Here is a 14,985-nt window from a genome sequence, read left to right as displayed (position 1 = left end):
TTCTGGGGGTAGATAGCCAAAAATGGAATTGCTGGATCATATGGCAGTTTAATTCTAAGTCTACTGAGAACCCTCCATGCTATTTTCCACAGTGGTTGTACCAGACAACATTCCCACCAGTAATAGATGAGAGTTCCTTTCTTACTACCTCAGCAACACAGATTATTCCTACTTCTTTTTGATATAGGCTGGAGTGATAGCACAGCAAGTAGGACATTTGCCTTGCATGTGGCCAACCCGGGTTCAATTACTTCGTCAGTCTTGGAGAGCTTGACAAGCTACCAAGAGTATCCTGCCTGCACGGCAGAGCCTGACAAGCTCGCTGTGGTGTATTCGATATGCCAAAAACAATAACAAGAAGTCTCACAATGGAGACGTTACTGGTGCCTGCTTGAGCAAATTGATGAACAATGGGAGGATAGTGCTATAGTGCTACTTTTTGATATGTGCCATTGTCACTGGTGTGAAGTGGTATCTCATTGTTTTCTTGATTTGGACTTCTCTGATTATGTGCCTACTGATCATCCTTCTGTCTTTCTCTGAAAAGTTTCTATTCATTTCTTATTTTCATTTTTTTGATAGAGTTCTGAATTTTTTAAGTCTTTGTAAGTACTTTATATATCCTGAATATTAACCTTTATCTGATGTGTTGATCATGTGATCACTTGACATCCTGTTACTCATTAATTTGCTCAAGCGGGTGCCAGTAATGTCTCCATTCGTCCCTGTTGCATGCTAGTGTAGCCCAACAGTGTCTGCTTGTTCTAGGAACATGAAGAGCCTCAAGCTGATCATTCAGGGTCTTGACGAAGAAGTCTGTCCATCTTGTAGGTGGGCGGCCACGCGGTCTTAAATGTCCCTTGGAATCTGGTCAGTAATGGCTCTAGTCCAGCATTGTCTCCAAATCTCATTACATGTCCAGCCCATCTGATTTTTGATGCCTTGGCAAATGAAACAGTGTCCCTGATTCTTGACCATTGATGGAGGTCAGAACTCTGTGTTCTTTTGCTCATTTGAGTGAAGCATGATACTCCAAGCATAGCTCTTTTGATTCCTCTTTGGGAGACCCGAATAGCGTTCTCACCATGTTTTCATAGGGCCCAGGTCTCTGAGGTGTATGTTAATGCAGGAAGAACAGTGGAATCGAAGAGATGTACCTGGAGCTGGAGATTTTTTGTCCTGTTAACTATTTCTTTGATGCTCTTGAAGGCGTTCCAAGCCACTTTCTTCCTCCTGCACAACTCATGTTGACTTCTCGACCTAGGTACACATAACTGTTGCATTCAGAGATGTTCATTTCATTGAGAGAGAATGGAGCGTCAGGAGTGAGACCGTTTCTCATAAACATTGTCTTCGTGAGATTCAGCTGTAGTCCAACCTTTCCACACTCATGGTTGAAGTCAGCCAGCATTTGTGCCAATTGGCTAATGTTTGGTGTTATTAGAACGATGTCATCAGTGAAGCAGAGGTGGTGTAGTTGCTGACCATCCATCTTCACTTCCATCCCTTCCCATTCCAGTCATTGCATGATGTTCTCGAGGGTGGCACTGAAGAGTTTCAGTCAAATGGTATCACCCTGCCGAACCCCTCTCTTGACATGGATGCTCACTTACTTGTACAATTGTGAGATCCTGGTAGTGAATCTGTAATATAGCTCACGGAGGATCCTGATGTATTGAGTTTGAATGCCCTAGTTTGTCTAGGGCTTCAGTGATCACTTCCATCTCAAGAGAATCAAAGACCTTCTTTAAATAAATGAATGTTATACAGAGCAGCATCTTGAATTCCCGAGAAACCTCAATGAGCTTGGTTATCATGTGGACATGGTTGATCGTGCTGAATCCTTTGCAGAATCTGGCTTGCTCGCATGGTTGTCCTTCATCTAGTGTTCTGCTAATCTTATTCAAGATGACCCGAGTGAACAGCTTGTAGATAATATACAACACAGACAGATCGGGCAATAGTTACTAATGCCATGGATGTCTCCCTTCTTGTATAGTAGTACAGTCCTGCTGGTTTTCCACTGGGACAGAACCTTGCATTCAGACAGGTAGCATGTGAAGATACGAGGCAGTGTATTGATGAGTATTGGCGGCAGGTTCTTTAGGTGTTCGGGTCTGACCTTGTCTGGGCTGGATGCTCTTTGCTTCTTTACTGATGAAATGGCATGTCAGATTTCGGAAGGGAGAACGTTGGGAATGACATATCCATCCTGTGGAATTTGGTATGTGGGCAGGTGGACATGGCTATCAAAGAGATCTGAGTAGAAGTCATGGATAAGTCTTCTCCATTGCCATTCTGGAAGATGTGCTAGATCCATCAGGACATCAGAGGACATTCATCTTGGTCTTGTAGTTGGCAAAGGACAGGTGGGTGTTGCGAATCCTTTTCTCAGCTTCTGCTGCGTCTGCCAGCACTGCTGATCTTCTCTCTTTGAGGTCTTCCTTTATGGCTTCTCTGCACTGCTTTGCGAGCTCGGACGTTCGCTTGCAGTTGCCTGAGGCTTGCGCCAAGACATGTTGGCAAATAAGCTCAAGAGTTTTCGAAGACAAACTTTTTTTGTGGCTATCTCTCTCTTGGCATTCCTCGCACAATCATGGAGGTGCTGAACCAGACGATTGTATTCCTCATCAATGTTTTCAATGATGGCATCTTCCCATGTTTGCCGCAATAGTGCCAAAGAGCTCCCAGTTGGTGGTCAATTTGGGAGTTCTCTTCGTAAACTTTGCAGCCCTTTCTCCCCACTCTGTGAAGTAGAATTTTGCACAAAGGAGACTGTGGTCCAATCTTACTTTGAATTTTGGGACAACAGCGATTTCAGCCTGGCAAAACCGTTGATTGAATATGATGAGTTGAATTAAAATATTTTCTTTCAGTTAGTAAGTCATTTCTTAGTTTAACCTGTGTTACTTTTGCTATGCAGAAGCATTTTAATTTTAAGTAGTCCAATTTGTTTTTTGATTGTGTTTCCTTTGCCATTGGTATCAGATTATTGAAGATTTCTTTGAACTCAAAATCTTGAAATGTTCTGCCTATATTTTTCTCAGTGTTTTTTTATAGTTTCTGGTCAGATCTCAAGGTCTTTAATCTACCTCGAATTGGCTCTTATGTAAGGCATATGATATCGATCTGATTTTTAATTTCTTACATGTAATTAAGAATCTCCTGCCCCTACTCCAGGCTGTCTTCACTGGGGCCCATCAGAGGGGGGTGGGTTGTGTTTCCCTCCCCACCCCAAGCAGAACTCCAACAGCTGAAAAGCTACATAACTCAGCCACAGCCGTGCTCAAGGCCACTCTCCACACACTTGGATGAGCCTCATGCATGAAGGAACTGGCAGAGGAACCCAGATATGCGGCACCCTTGGCTGAGATATCCAAGTCTGCTTGGATCAGGGCTGGTCCTCCTCCACCCAGACCCACAGTTTTCCAGTAGCTTGGCAGTCACACCCACAAACTCCCCCAGGCACCATGCAATCTCATCAATGGCCAAGATCCAGAGACTAACAAAGCTTCCTGAAGAGAGTGACACAGTATTTCCTTTTGGAGAGTCCTTCAAGCTACCAAGAGTATCCCACCTGCTCAGTAGAGCCTGGCAAGCTACCTGTGGCATATTCGATATGCCAAAAACAGTAACAATAATGGGCCTCATTTCCTTGACCCTGAAAGAGCGTCCAATATAGCCGTGTTGGGAAGGCCGAGTAAGAAGAGGCTGCTAAAATCTCAGGACTGGGATGAATAGAGACGTTACTGGCACCAGATGGAGTAAATCAATGAACAACGGGATGACAGTGTTATGGTGATGCTTGTAATTATCCAGTTTTCCTAGCACCATTTGTTGAACAGCCTATCTTTACTCCATTTCATGTTTTTCAGGTCCCTTCTTCAAAATTAACTGCCCATATAGATGGGGTTTTGTTATAGGGTATTTGATTCTGACCCAATGATCAGAGGGTCTATTCCAGTATCATGCAGTTTGATCACTATACTATATTTTTATATTGAGTTCCAAATTAGCTTATGGAGTGCTTCCCAAATTCTTATTTTTCAGTATGCTATTCTTGGAAATTAGTGGTCTTTTTTGATTCCGTTCAAACTTTACTATTGACTTTTTGGATGGGGATTGCATTAAATTTATATAATTGCTTAGATAGGATAGTAATCTTAATGATATTGACTCTTCCAATCCATGAACATGGGATATATTTCCATTTTCTAAGGTAATCTTGTATTTCTTAAGTGACTTAAAGTTACCATGGTATAGATTTCTCACATTTTTGTTAAGCTATTTCCTAGATACTTGATCTTTTTGGGGACTATTTGAAATGGGATAGACTCCTTGATAATTTTCTCCTCTAATTCATTATTTGTGTATAAGAATGCAACTGTCTTTTGTGTATTGACTTCATAGCCATCCACTTTACCATATTTGTTTATGTTTTTAGGAACTTTTTTTGGCGAACTTTAGGGTCTTCTATGTACATAATCATGTCATCTACAAATAGTGTTAATTTGAGTTCTTCTTTACCAATTTGGATCCCTCTGATTTGTTTTGCTTGCCTGATTGGTATAGTCAAAACTATATTGAATAGAAGTGGAAAGAGTTGATGTCCTTAGCTTGTACCTGATCTTAGACATAATTCTTTTAATTTTTTCACCATTAACGATGATACTGGCTGTGTTATAAATGGCCATTATTATCTTGAGGAAGTTTCCTTCCATGCCTGTTTTGTTGAGGATTTTTATCATTAATGAATGTTGGATCTTGTCAAAAGCACCTTCTGAATCAATTGATATGATAATATATTTATCTTTCCTTTTATTAATGTGTTGTATTATGTTAATTGATTTGTTTATGTTGAACCGTCCTTGCATTCTTGAGATGAATCCCATTTTATCAGGGTGAATGATTGTTTTGATATGTTGTTGGATTAGGTCAGCTAAGATTTTGTTAAGGATTTTTGAAATGACATTCATCAGGGAGATTGTTCTGAAATGTTCCGTTTTGGAAGTGTTTCTGTCTGCATTGGGTATTAGTGTAATTCTAGCTTTATAGAAAGTGTTAAAAAGATTCCTGGGTCTTTGATATTTTGTAAAAGCTTTAGGAATAGAGGCAGTAAATATTTGCAGGTTTGTGAGAACTCACCAGTGAATCCATCTGGACTGGGACTTTTGTTATTGGGGAGATTCTTAAATACTGTTTCAATTTTCTTACTTGTATTGGCCTATTTAGGTTTTCTACTTACTCTCTGTTTAGTTTTGGGAGATTCCAAGACCCTATGTTTTTACTAATAACTATAGTCAAGTCTCAGCACACATGGGACTTAAGTTTTAAGAGGGGGACAGATAATAAATTAAAGAATATGATTTTGAATAATGGTGATTTCTATTCATGAAAATTAGATAAATTATTAGAATAGGTGGAAGGTCAAAGAGCATTTTTTGTCCTTCAAAGATTTTGTGAGCTTAAAGTGACAGTGGTAAATATGGGGAAAGTCTGTGCATGTGGGACATAATTTGGAGGTACAACTACCAAGATGGAGTAAAAATGAGATGGTTAAGAAAGAAAAATAATTGATGATCAAGGTTTTATTGACTTGACTTCTTATAAGCTTTAGCAGACTAATTTTACTTTCATATTATTTTGTTTTTACATATAATTCTATGAGGCAATAGGTAATTTTAAACTGAATTGGTAGGGCAGTCTATAAGATATAAAGTTAAAAGAAGTGAAAGATGCAATGTCTTTCACACCTTTAAGTCTTACTGCTTATGCTTCAAAACCATTTATTTGATTCTCACTTAGACAGTGTTGTATCTTTGTGGCATTATACCTAATACTATAGCCAATGTCATATTAAATTTAATTGCTATTTTCCATATAAATATTAATAGATTGAAGTGACTACTAAATATAGTTGTCAGAGGATGATAGATATTTTCCATTTGTTCTTCCACTTTTACTCTGCTTTTAAAATGTTTTTGTTTTGTTTTTTGGGTCACACTCTGCTATGTTCATGGTTTACTCCTTCCTGCATTATTTATTAACCTGCTCTATTTCTCTGAAGATGACCTTTGTGGACCACATCTATAGGTTTTTTTTCTGCTCTCTGACTTTTATTTAGATTTGGTCAATAGGATACATTATCAGTAAACTAGCAGATGGGCCCCATCTATATGCTGTTTCTTCCTTCTTGCTTTTATTTTGATTTCAATAATGGGATACTTTGCCAGGAAACTGGCAGTTGAGAAGAGCATAAGATCTGGGTCCTTCTTTAGATGCTTTTTCCTCCTTCCAGTCTTGCTATACATTGATTGTATGTCTCTTTTAAAGGTTGTAGCTCCTATTGAGTGGTTCTTTCCTACAGCTACTTTCAGGCTCCAGTATCTGCTCTGTCTCCTTGCTTCTTTAGGCTTGAGAGACTTTTGGTTGCTAGTCACAGGGCAATGTAATCTACTGTTGAGTTTTTGTCACTCTTAAAGGCTTCATCAAATTTCAAAAAATTGTTGATAATTTTGAGAAGTTTTCCAAAATTATATTGTCCAATTTGCCTGATGGAATAACTTTGTGCTATCTCTTTATAATCCCAGATAAGATTGTGGCTATAATAATTGTTTTCTATTAGTGCCATTTATGTGTTGGGAACTTCATCATCTGTGGAAAGTGTCTGCCCCTGCCAGTGCCAGTCATGTCAACTGGAAAAGTTTCCACGAAGAGTTGGTTTATTATACTGTTCTCATATGCTTTGTCAAAATATGGAATGCCCCTGTGTTCTTTGACTACCTAATTTAATTTTTAAAAATTTTTAAAAATTTTGTTTTTATAAAATTGTTCACAAAAATTTATTACATTCAATATTCCAACACCAATCCCACCATCATTATACCTTGCCATCACAATATTTCAAATTTTCCCAACAACCACCCAAGCCTGCCCCAATAGCAGACCCTAAATAATTTATTTTGTAGAGTTTGTTATGGGGCTACAGTGATAGCACAGCAGGTAGGGCATTTGCCTTGCATGCGGCCAACCTGGGTTCAATTCCTCCATCCTTCTCGAAGAGCCCAGCAAGCTACTGAGACTATCCCGCTTGCATGGCAGAGCCTGGCAAGCTCCACGTGGTGTATTATATATGCCAAAAACAGTAATAACAAGTCTCACAATGAAGACATTACTGGTGCCCACTCAAGCAACTCAATGAAAAATGGGAGGACAGTGCTACAGTGCTATATAAACACATATGCATAAACACATACATATATACGTGTACATATATGTGTGTATATATATTTTAATAAAGACCATTTGCCTTCTACTTTATACTCTATCCAATGTGGTATGCTACTCCTGGTTTATCAGTGGGATTGAGTATGAGATGTTGTGGCTGTGTGCTCCAGGAATTCTAAACTTTTGAATGGGATAAAATAGCTGGTATTAAATTTTCAACTAGAGAGTGACTTTGAAATCTGGAGGCATTTCTGCAAGTTGTTGATATCTTCCAAGATTAATTTGTGAGTGTCTGGATCATGACCATCAATGAGCTTATATGCCACCATAGGCAGTTCAGGACTGTGAGGTTCCAGGAAGAATAGGGAGATTGGGGGAGGTTGCCCATCCCCAACTCTGTAAGAGCCTGGAGATTTCAGTCACTAAACCCACATACCTGATTTTTTCAGCAGATTCACTCATGGATGAGGCTCTCCAAGCCCATGGAGATTGGACATGAGTGTGGCAGCGATTGAATTCTGGAGGTTTTTGGTTGCTGGGGCTCTGTTGGTGCAGGTGAATCCTATTACCTGCCCACCTCAGGGCTTCTGTGGATGTGAGGCTCAGCTTGGTGTGGGGTCTGGAGACATCTCTCAACTACCTAATTTTTAAAAGTTTGTACTTATTATTTAAATTCTCTAAGGCAAAGATATTCTTTTGATGTAATTCAACTGCCATTTAAAATAAAAATGAACCCATGCCTAAAATATCCATAGAAGGAGTAATTTAATGTCTCATAAGTTAATTCAGCTTCTAAGTCTACCACTTCTGAGTAATATTTATATACAGTAGTTTCATAATTCTATTTATTATATGATTTTTAAGAATATATAAATTATTATAAAAATAGAAATAGAAATTTTTAATTGAAAAAGAAATTTTAATAAGAATGGACAAATAAGTTAGGTAAAATTGATGAATATATTTGTGACAAAGGAAGAAAATATGTGAAGATGCTATATTTACTGTTTCTGCAATTAGTTGTGATTTTATAGTTGTATTTTTTATTCCCTTTTACAACACATATTTTTTCTTTACCCTAAAAAAATACCTTGGTTGGCAAAAATATAATTTTCTACAGCAACAGATGCATGCTAAATGTTAGAAGTTGAGTTAATTTACCGTATTGAAGATGCTACATATGGACCAACAAATTCAACTGATATTATCACTTGATTAGACTGTTCCTTCTTAAAGAAAGATATACAGATTTCTCTACTACCCCAAAGTAGAACATCCCAATTTTGTGTGGTTAGATAAATTATCGGACTCTTTTCTAAGACCCAGAAGATGCCTTACCTAATCACACTAAATAAGAACGTTCTACTTTCAAATAGAAGAAAGCTTTATCCTGGTGTTCAGTTGGAGTGTGTTAAGAATTCTTGCCTCAGAAGCTTTCAGAAATTTGGTGGTGACACTAATCACTATAGTTCTCCAGTGTTATCTAGTGTTCTTATAATATTTATGTAGAAAGATAGCATTCCAGAAGCATCTAGTTCGTTCATCTTGCCCCCAATAACCTCATAGCACCTTGTAGAGAAAGTTAGGAGGAAGATTTAGGGTGTGTTCATGTGGTATATAGCATTCTTTTCACCTACTGAGCCCTGCAATACTTAATATACTTATACTAAATATTATACTGCAAGCTTTATATCAGTGGCTCTGGCCAGTGCTTATCACCATATGAAAGGTTTCAAATTATACCAATCAAGCAGAATCTTAGGAGTCTTCTCAACCATCTTAGTACTCTCTTCAGTGATCTGATACTCATGGTTATTGCTACTCAAAACTTCCTGACTACAATTTTGAAGTTATATGTGTCCTCCTTTCATTCAACAGTTAGGTGAAGTTTCTGGGCTTATGCCATTCTGATTTCTGAGCATTCCAATTGGAATCATGGTATCCATGTCACTTGTGGCACCATTACCAGTATGCTTGTTTGACAGAAACAGAAAATGGACACCATGACATTTTCCATAGGTAGTTGACATTTTGCTAAGTTTCTTGATTGTCATCCATGCTGTATTGAAGTATATAGGAGGATGGTGAAAACATCATTCATAAAAAATGAACTTCACTTAAGTTAAAATTTTTTCCATGTATTATGTCAAAGATTTTCTTACTTTTCAATTTCAAATGTAAGTTTTATTGAGAACAGGACTTATTGAAGCAGAGAAACACAAAATTAGAGCCACTCCAGTTGTTCAAACCAATACATCAAATTTAGAATCCTTTGTAAGTAAATTCATATTGGTAATTCTTCTTAATTTAAAATTGCTAGTCTTTTCTTGACCTAACCATCCTTAGAGTTGTTTTCCAGATAGATTTCTCAGTATTTTTATAATTAAAAAGTGGTCGCATAATTTTTTGTCATGAGGAGGCGTTTTCCTGTCTGATAGAATTTCTCACTTGGTTCTTTGGAATCTTGCAACTTGATTCTTGTGACCCGTCAGGTTGTAATGAGAGGGATTTGAAGATAATTGTCTTTTTTCAGAAGAGTTCTCTTAAGGGAATGTCCTCTTTTTTTCTTCTTTAGGGGAGAGGAGCCACACCTGGCTGTACTCAGGGCTTCCATCTGGCTCTGTGCTGAGGTATCTTTTTTGTTGGGCCTCAGGACCATATAGATGCCTGGTATTGTATCTGAATCAGCCATATTCATGGTAAGTGTCTTACCCACTGGACCATCTCACTGATTCTGAGAACTTGTGTTTGTGTTTTAAGCAAATTACAAATACCTTCATAAGTTAGGAGAGAATGTACTATTTTTGACAGGGGACTCTCAATGGATTATTAGAGTGATCTCTGTCCTTTAAATCCTCCCATATTTCTCCATTCCAATGTTTGGGGACATAATCTTTTACAGTTATTTTCCTGCCTTAAACAAAAGAAATCTTTGCTACCTTGAGCCTACTGTGTGTGTGCGAAACATTTTCTTGCACTCCCATAAGTTCTGTGATTATTAGGCTTTCCCGTGAATATCTCTTGATTTAAGCTGTCCAGTATCCAGCGGATACTTTTAATGCTTTATTTTCATGTTTTTTACATTGTTCTATGGCAGTGGTCACTGTATCCTCCAAAGCATTGTTTCCAATGGCACTTCATTTAGTGACCACAGAAGTAATTTAATTGGAGGGTTCACCATCATATGCCCTCAGGCAATACATCTCTATCTTTTAGCAGATTAATCAACATTGGCCAGAAATGAATTCTGATTGATTAAGCAGAAATGCAGAAATCCATTAGGGAATTCAAAGAAGTAATGGAATGCCTGGAGACTTAGGGGAAAATATTAATTTTTTAAAGCAGATTTCACTAATGCTGCATTAGTGAAAATACCCACTGTCAGATGGGACAAACTTGCAGAGAAAAAGAAAAAAATAAAGGAAATATCCTTGTTGTTACTGAAGCATTCTAGTCTCTGCTACCACTCACTGTTGGAATGGCCATAAAAAAAGAACCTCCTCACAGATCCTCTTTTCTCTTGTTTCTGATGTTTGATTCTAAATTCTAGACAGGTTTGTGCTAGAGTGCCTACCCTAGTGTTACAAGATTGGCTCATGTCTTCTCATTTTCGGGTTAGGAAAGTGGAACTCCTGAGATGGAAAAGTTCCAAATATAGTAAGATTATTCAAATGGTGATAACTACTAATCCACAGAGGACATTGGGTGATGTTTCTCGTCATCATTTATTTTGCTAAATGGTTCAAATATTATGAAACCAATGTTTTATATCACCTTTAGATAAGTCTAGAATGAGAAATCTAGAATGTTGATACAATTTAATTCATATAAACTATATCTTAAAATAACTGATATCATCAGCATGTAATAACTAAATAAAATACAGATTTATTACATTTTAATTATAAATAGGTGAAATTGGTTAAGTTTTAAAATATTAGTTTACCAGAAATTATACTTTGTTATTGGTAGCAATGGTAGCATTGCACTCTTGTTGTTCATCTATTTGCTCCAGTGGGCCCAATAGCGTCTCCATCATGAGACTTGTTGTTACTGTATTGAATACATCATGGGTAACTTGCCATGCTTTGCTGTGGAGGTGAGATACTCTCGGTAGCTTGCCAGGCTCTCTGAGGGGGCGGAGGTAATGAACCCGGCTCAGCCGGCTGGCTGTATGCAAGGCAAACACCCTACCACTGTGCTATCGCTCCAGTCCAAAAATTTGTTATTAATAATTTTTTTAATTTAATAAAATATATTGTAAAATATATTTCTTGCTACTGAAGAAAATATTGATATATTGTAATTTGATTTGTTTACTCTTTTCTCATATCCTTAAATAGTTTTATCTTCAAATTTTTTCATTAAGGCACCATTATTTACAAAGTTATTCATAGTTGGATTTCAGGCATTTACTCTTCCAACCCCAGTCCCATCACCAATGTCCCTGTGCTCCAGCAACTCTACTTCTTGAAATTGAACTCAAGGGTTCAGAAACTATTCAAAAAGACGTTTGCATGCCTATGTTAACTTTATTTTTGATTTTTCATGTTCTATAACTTAAATAGTTTGCCATCCTCTCAGGTATCCAATTCAGAAAATCGAGTATCATACTTTATTCCTCCTCCATTTCCTTCAAGTAGGTGGTCATAGGGTTCTCTTGAGTCTACTTATTAAATTGCTCTTAAGTGATTCAAAGCCATTTGCATTCCCCTGTGCTGCTTTAGATGGCCAAGTCATCTTCATTATCTGAAGGCCTTATTTTGGAAGTTATTTTTTTTGAGATGCCTCTGTTGATAATCTGGAAATTACAAGGTATATCAGAGTTTTCATTTATTTTATTTAGGGGAGAGAGGGTCTTACTAGTATTATATGAAAACTACATGATTAGAAGGTACCAGTATATTGAGAAAATTGGTGGGCAGAGTACAGAGGGTGCTAATCTGGAAAAGTTTTCAACATCAAAATGGAGAGTCTCAGAAAGAAAGGGATAGACATAGAAAGATTGCATTCATCTGGGGAACATAAAGTAACAAAATAGGAAACTAACACCCAAGAATGGCTGAGATTAGTACCAGGAATTTTATTCCATGGCTTGGAGGCTAGCCACACATGCTAGGGGAAAAGGGAGCTCAGATAAAGAGGGGAACACCAAATAAAGGTGTTGGGAGGACCCTCCCAGGATGGGAGAAGCATGCTGAAAGTAGACTATAGACCAAACATAATTGCCACTCAATGTTTCTTTTGCAAACCACAACACCCAAAAGGAGAGAGATAACACAGGGGAATGCCCTGCCACAGAGACAGGGTGGGATGGGGGGGATGGGGGGTGGGAGGGATACTGGGATCCCTGGGGGTGGGAAATGGGCACTGGTGGAGGGATGGGTGCTTGATCATTGTATAATTGAAACCCAAGCACAAAAATGTGTACGTCTGCAACTGTACCTCATGATGTCTCACTATTAAAAAATTTTTAATAAAAAATGGAGAGCCTGACTAACATTGACAACATTATGGTTATTATTTCCACCTCAAATTAGCATATCTGTCTTTACACTATGAAAAATTTAAAGGAATAAATATTTAAGGAAGCCAGTTTGACTGTTTTAAATGGCAACACTTACAAATCAGGGCATTTGGATAAAATCTGAAGCTTCTTATAGGGTTTTAAAACATTAATTAAAAGTAGTTAAAGCTTTTCAGTTGGGTGCTGAGTTGCCCCTTTGACTATATCAGTTGACTGCTGATTATAGCAGAAGACACTGTGACCCAGTGGGAATGGACCCAGATGTTGGCATCAAGACAAATTGAAGTGAGACTGTTGATAACTTTCACTGTAGGCATTTAACATATTCTTTCCTTTGGGGAATCTAACTTAGGGTTTTAGAAGAAACAGTAAGATTTCTGAAGCTCAGGCAGGTATTAGAAATAAAGCCCCATTTACGATTTCCATCCTGTGACAGTTGAAGACCTAAGAACGGATTTTCCTCCTACCAACAAACTGGCATAACAGATGCAAAATTCAATTCTAATATTTGGAGACAGGCTAGATAGGAAAAATCTGTTATGCTTCAATTGGTGGAATAAGTGTTCAAAATAAAATTTAAAAACTCTGATATGTAGAACCATGTGTTGTTGGTGCACCTGGGAGAGTGATATGTTGAACAGAAGGTATCTTCAGAATTGACCAACTGTTTGTTTTAGATAAGGACAGTGAAATTTTGAGTCAGAGACTTAAGCATCAAATTTATAAGATTTTCTAGAAAATAGAAACAAATAGTCAGATTATATGGTTTTTCTCACAATCCCGATTGGTGTGCTGAAAATATATTAGTTAAAACTATAATTAGTTTTATAAATCTAATTATATAAATTCATGTCTCTTTGGTAGATTTTGCATTGTTTCTGTTATTAGTGAATTTTGAGCATCTTTTTAATTATTTTCAGTTATTTTCCTTTTCAGGAAATTGACTACTATTATTCACCAACATACAGGGTTTTTTTTTTTATCTTTTTGATACATAATTGCTCCCTATGTTACGGTATCACTGAATTATTGTCATCCCCTTGTTCATCAATTTACTTGAGCAGGTGCCAGTAACCTCTCTATTTGTCCCTGCTCTGAGATTTTAGCAGCCTCTCCTTACTCATCTTTCCCAACGATTGGAGACTCTTTCAGGGTCAAGGGAATGCGAGACATTATAGTTACTGGTTTTGGCATATCAAATATGACACGGGTAACTCCACAGGCTCTGCCTGTGTGGGCGGGATACTCTTGGTAACTTGCTGGGCACTCCGAGAGGCATATATATATATATATATATATATATATATTTGTCTTTATAATCTATTTCCTACTGTCTGAACTCCATCAAACATGGTGTGGTAATAGGACAATGGGTTGGAAGTGTTCCACGATGTGTTCCATGTTGTGTTGCGTGGCCACTTTGTATCCATGTGGTCTGGTCCAGAAGGTGGTCTGGAGTGTGTTGGTGGTTTGATAGTGGAAGTCAGCTGCTGGGGCTGGGTTCCTTGGGGTGGGGAGGACTCTTGTCTACCCCCCTCTGGGGCTACCCAAGTGGAAACAGCCTGGCACTGGAATGTGGTGGCATGGTTATGGGGGCCTCCTTTTATACTCTTGTCTGGGAGGAGCAGTTGTGAGTTCTGGAGGGTGGTCGATGAGGAGATTATCTGGTGCCAGCAGGGTTGGCAGGGTATGGCTTATGGATATGACCCCTGGGTCACTGGAGACTGGGGGAAGCAGGCAGAGGATCTCTGCTCCTGGGTCCCATTGAGTCCAGAGTCCAAAGTCACAAAGTTCCGCATTACCTGGATTCCTTTGCTCCTGTGTGAGGCTCGGCCCGAGTGTCTGGAAAGTGGCCTGGAGTGTGGTGGTGGTTGGGTAGCGGAGGTCCGCTGCTGGGGCTGGTCTCTTGGTGTGGGGAGGGCTCTCGTCTGCCCCTTCTGGAGCTCCCTGAGTGGAAACAGCCTGGTGTGGAGTCTGGTGGCTCCCATATAACACAGACATTATTATATCACTGTTTTTAGATACAGTGATCTCTGATCAGTTAATACTGTTACTTGTTACTTGGTGTTACTTGCTTAAGAGTCAGTTCCATCTTCTTTCCTGAAATGTACATTATGCTTTTAAAATCTAAAATAAGATGTATTTATCACTCTATTTATTAATATTCTATTATTATTATTATTTTTGTTTTGTTTTGTTTTTGTACCACATCTGGCAATGGTTGGGGCTGT

General features: G+C 38.2%; 1 protein-coding gene across 1 annotated transcript in view; it reads left to right on the top strand.

The window, feature by feature from the left end:
- Positions 1 to 14,985, top strand: part of TDRD15 (tudor domain containing 15) — a 164,633-nt gene that overhangs the window by 49,656 nt on the left and 99,992 nt on the right.

This window comes from Sorex fumeus, unplaced genomic scaffold (genome assembly GCF_029834395.1).
Source record: "Sorex fumeus unplaced genomic scaffold, SorFum_2.1 ptg000006l, whole genome shotgun sequence".
Taxonomy (NCBI): domain Eukaryota; kingdom Metazoa; phylum Chordata; class Mammalia; order Eulipotyphla; family Soricidae; genus Sorex; species Sorex fumeus.
Note: the sequence above shows the minus strand (reverse complement) of the source record. Positions and strands in the feature narration are given on the sequence as shown.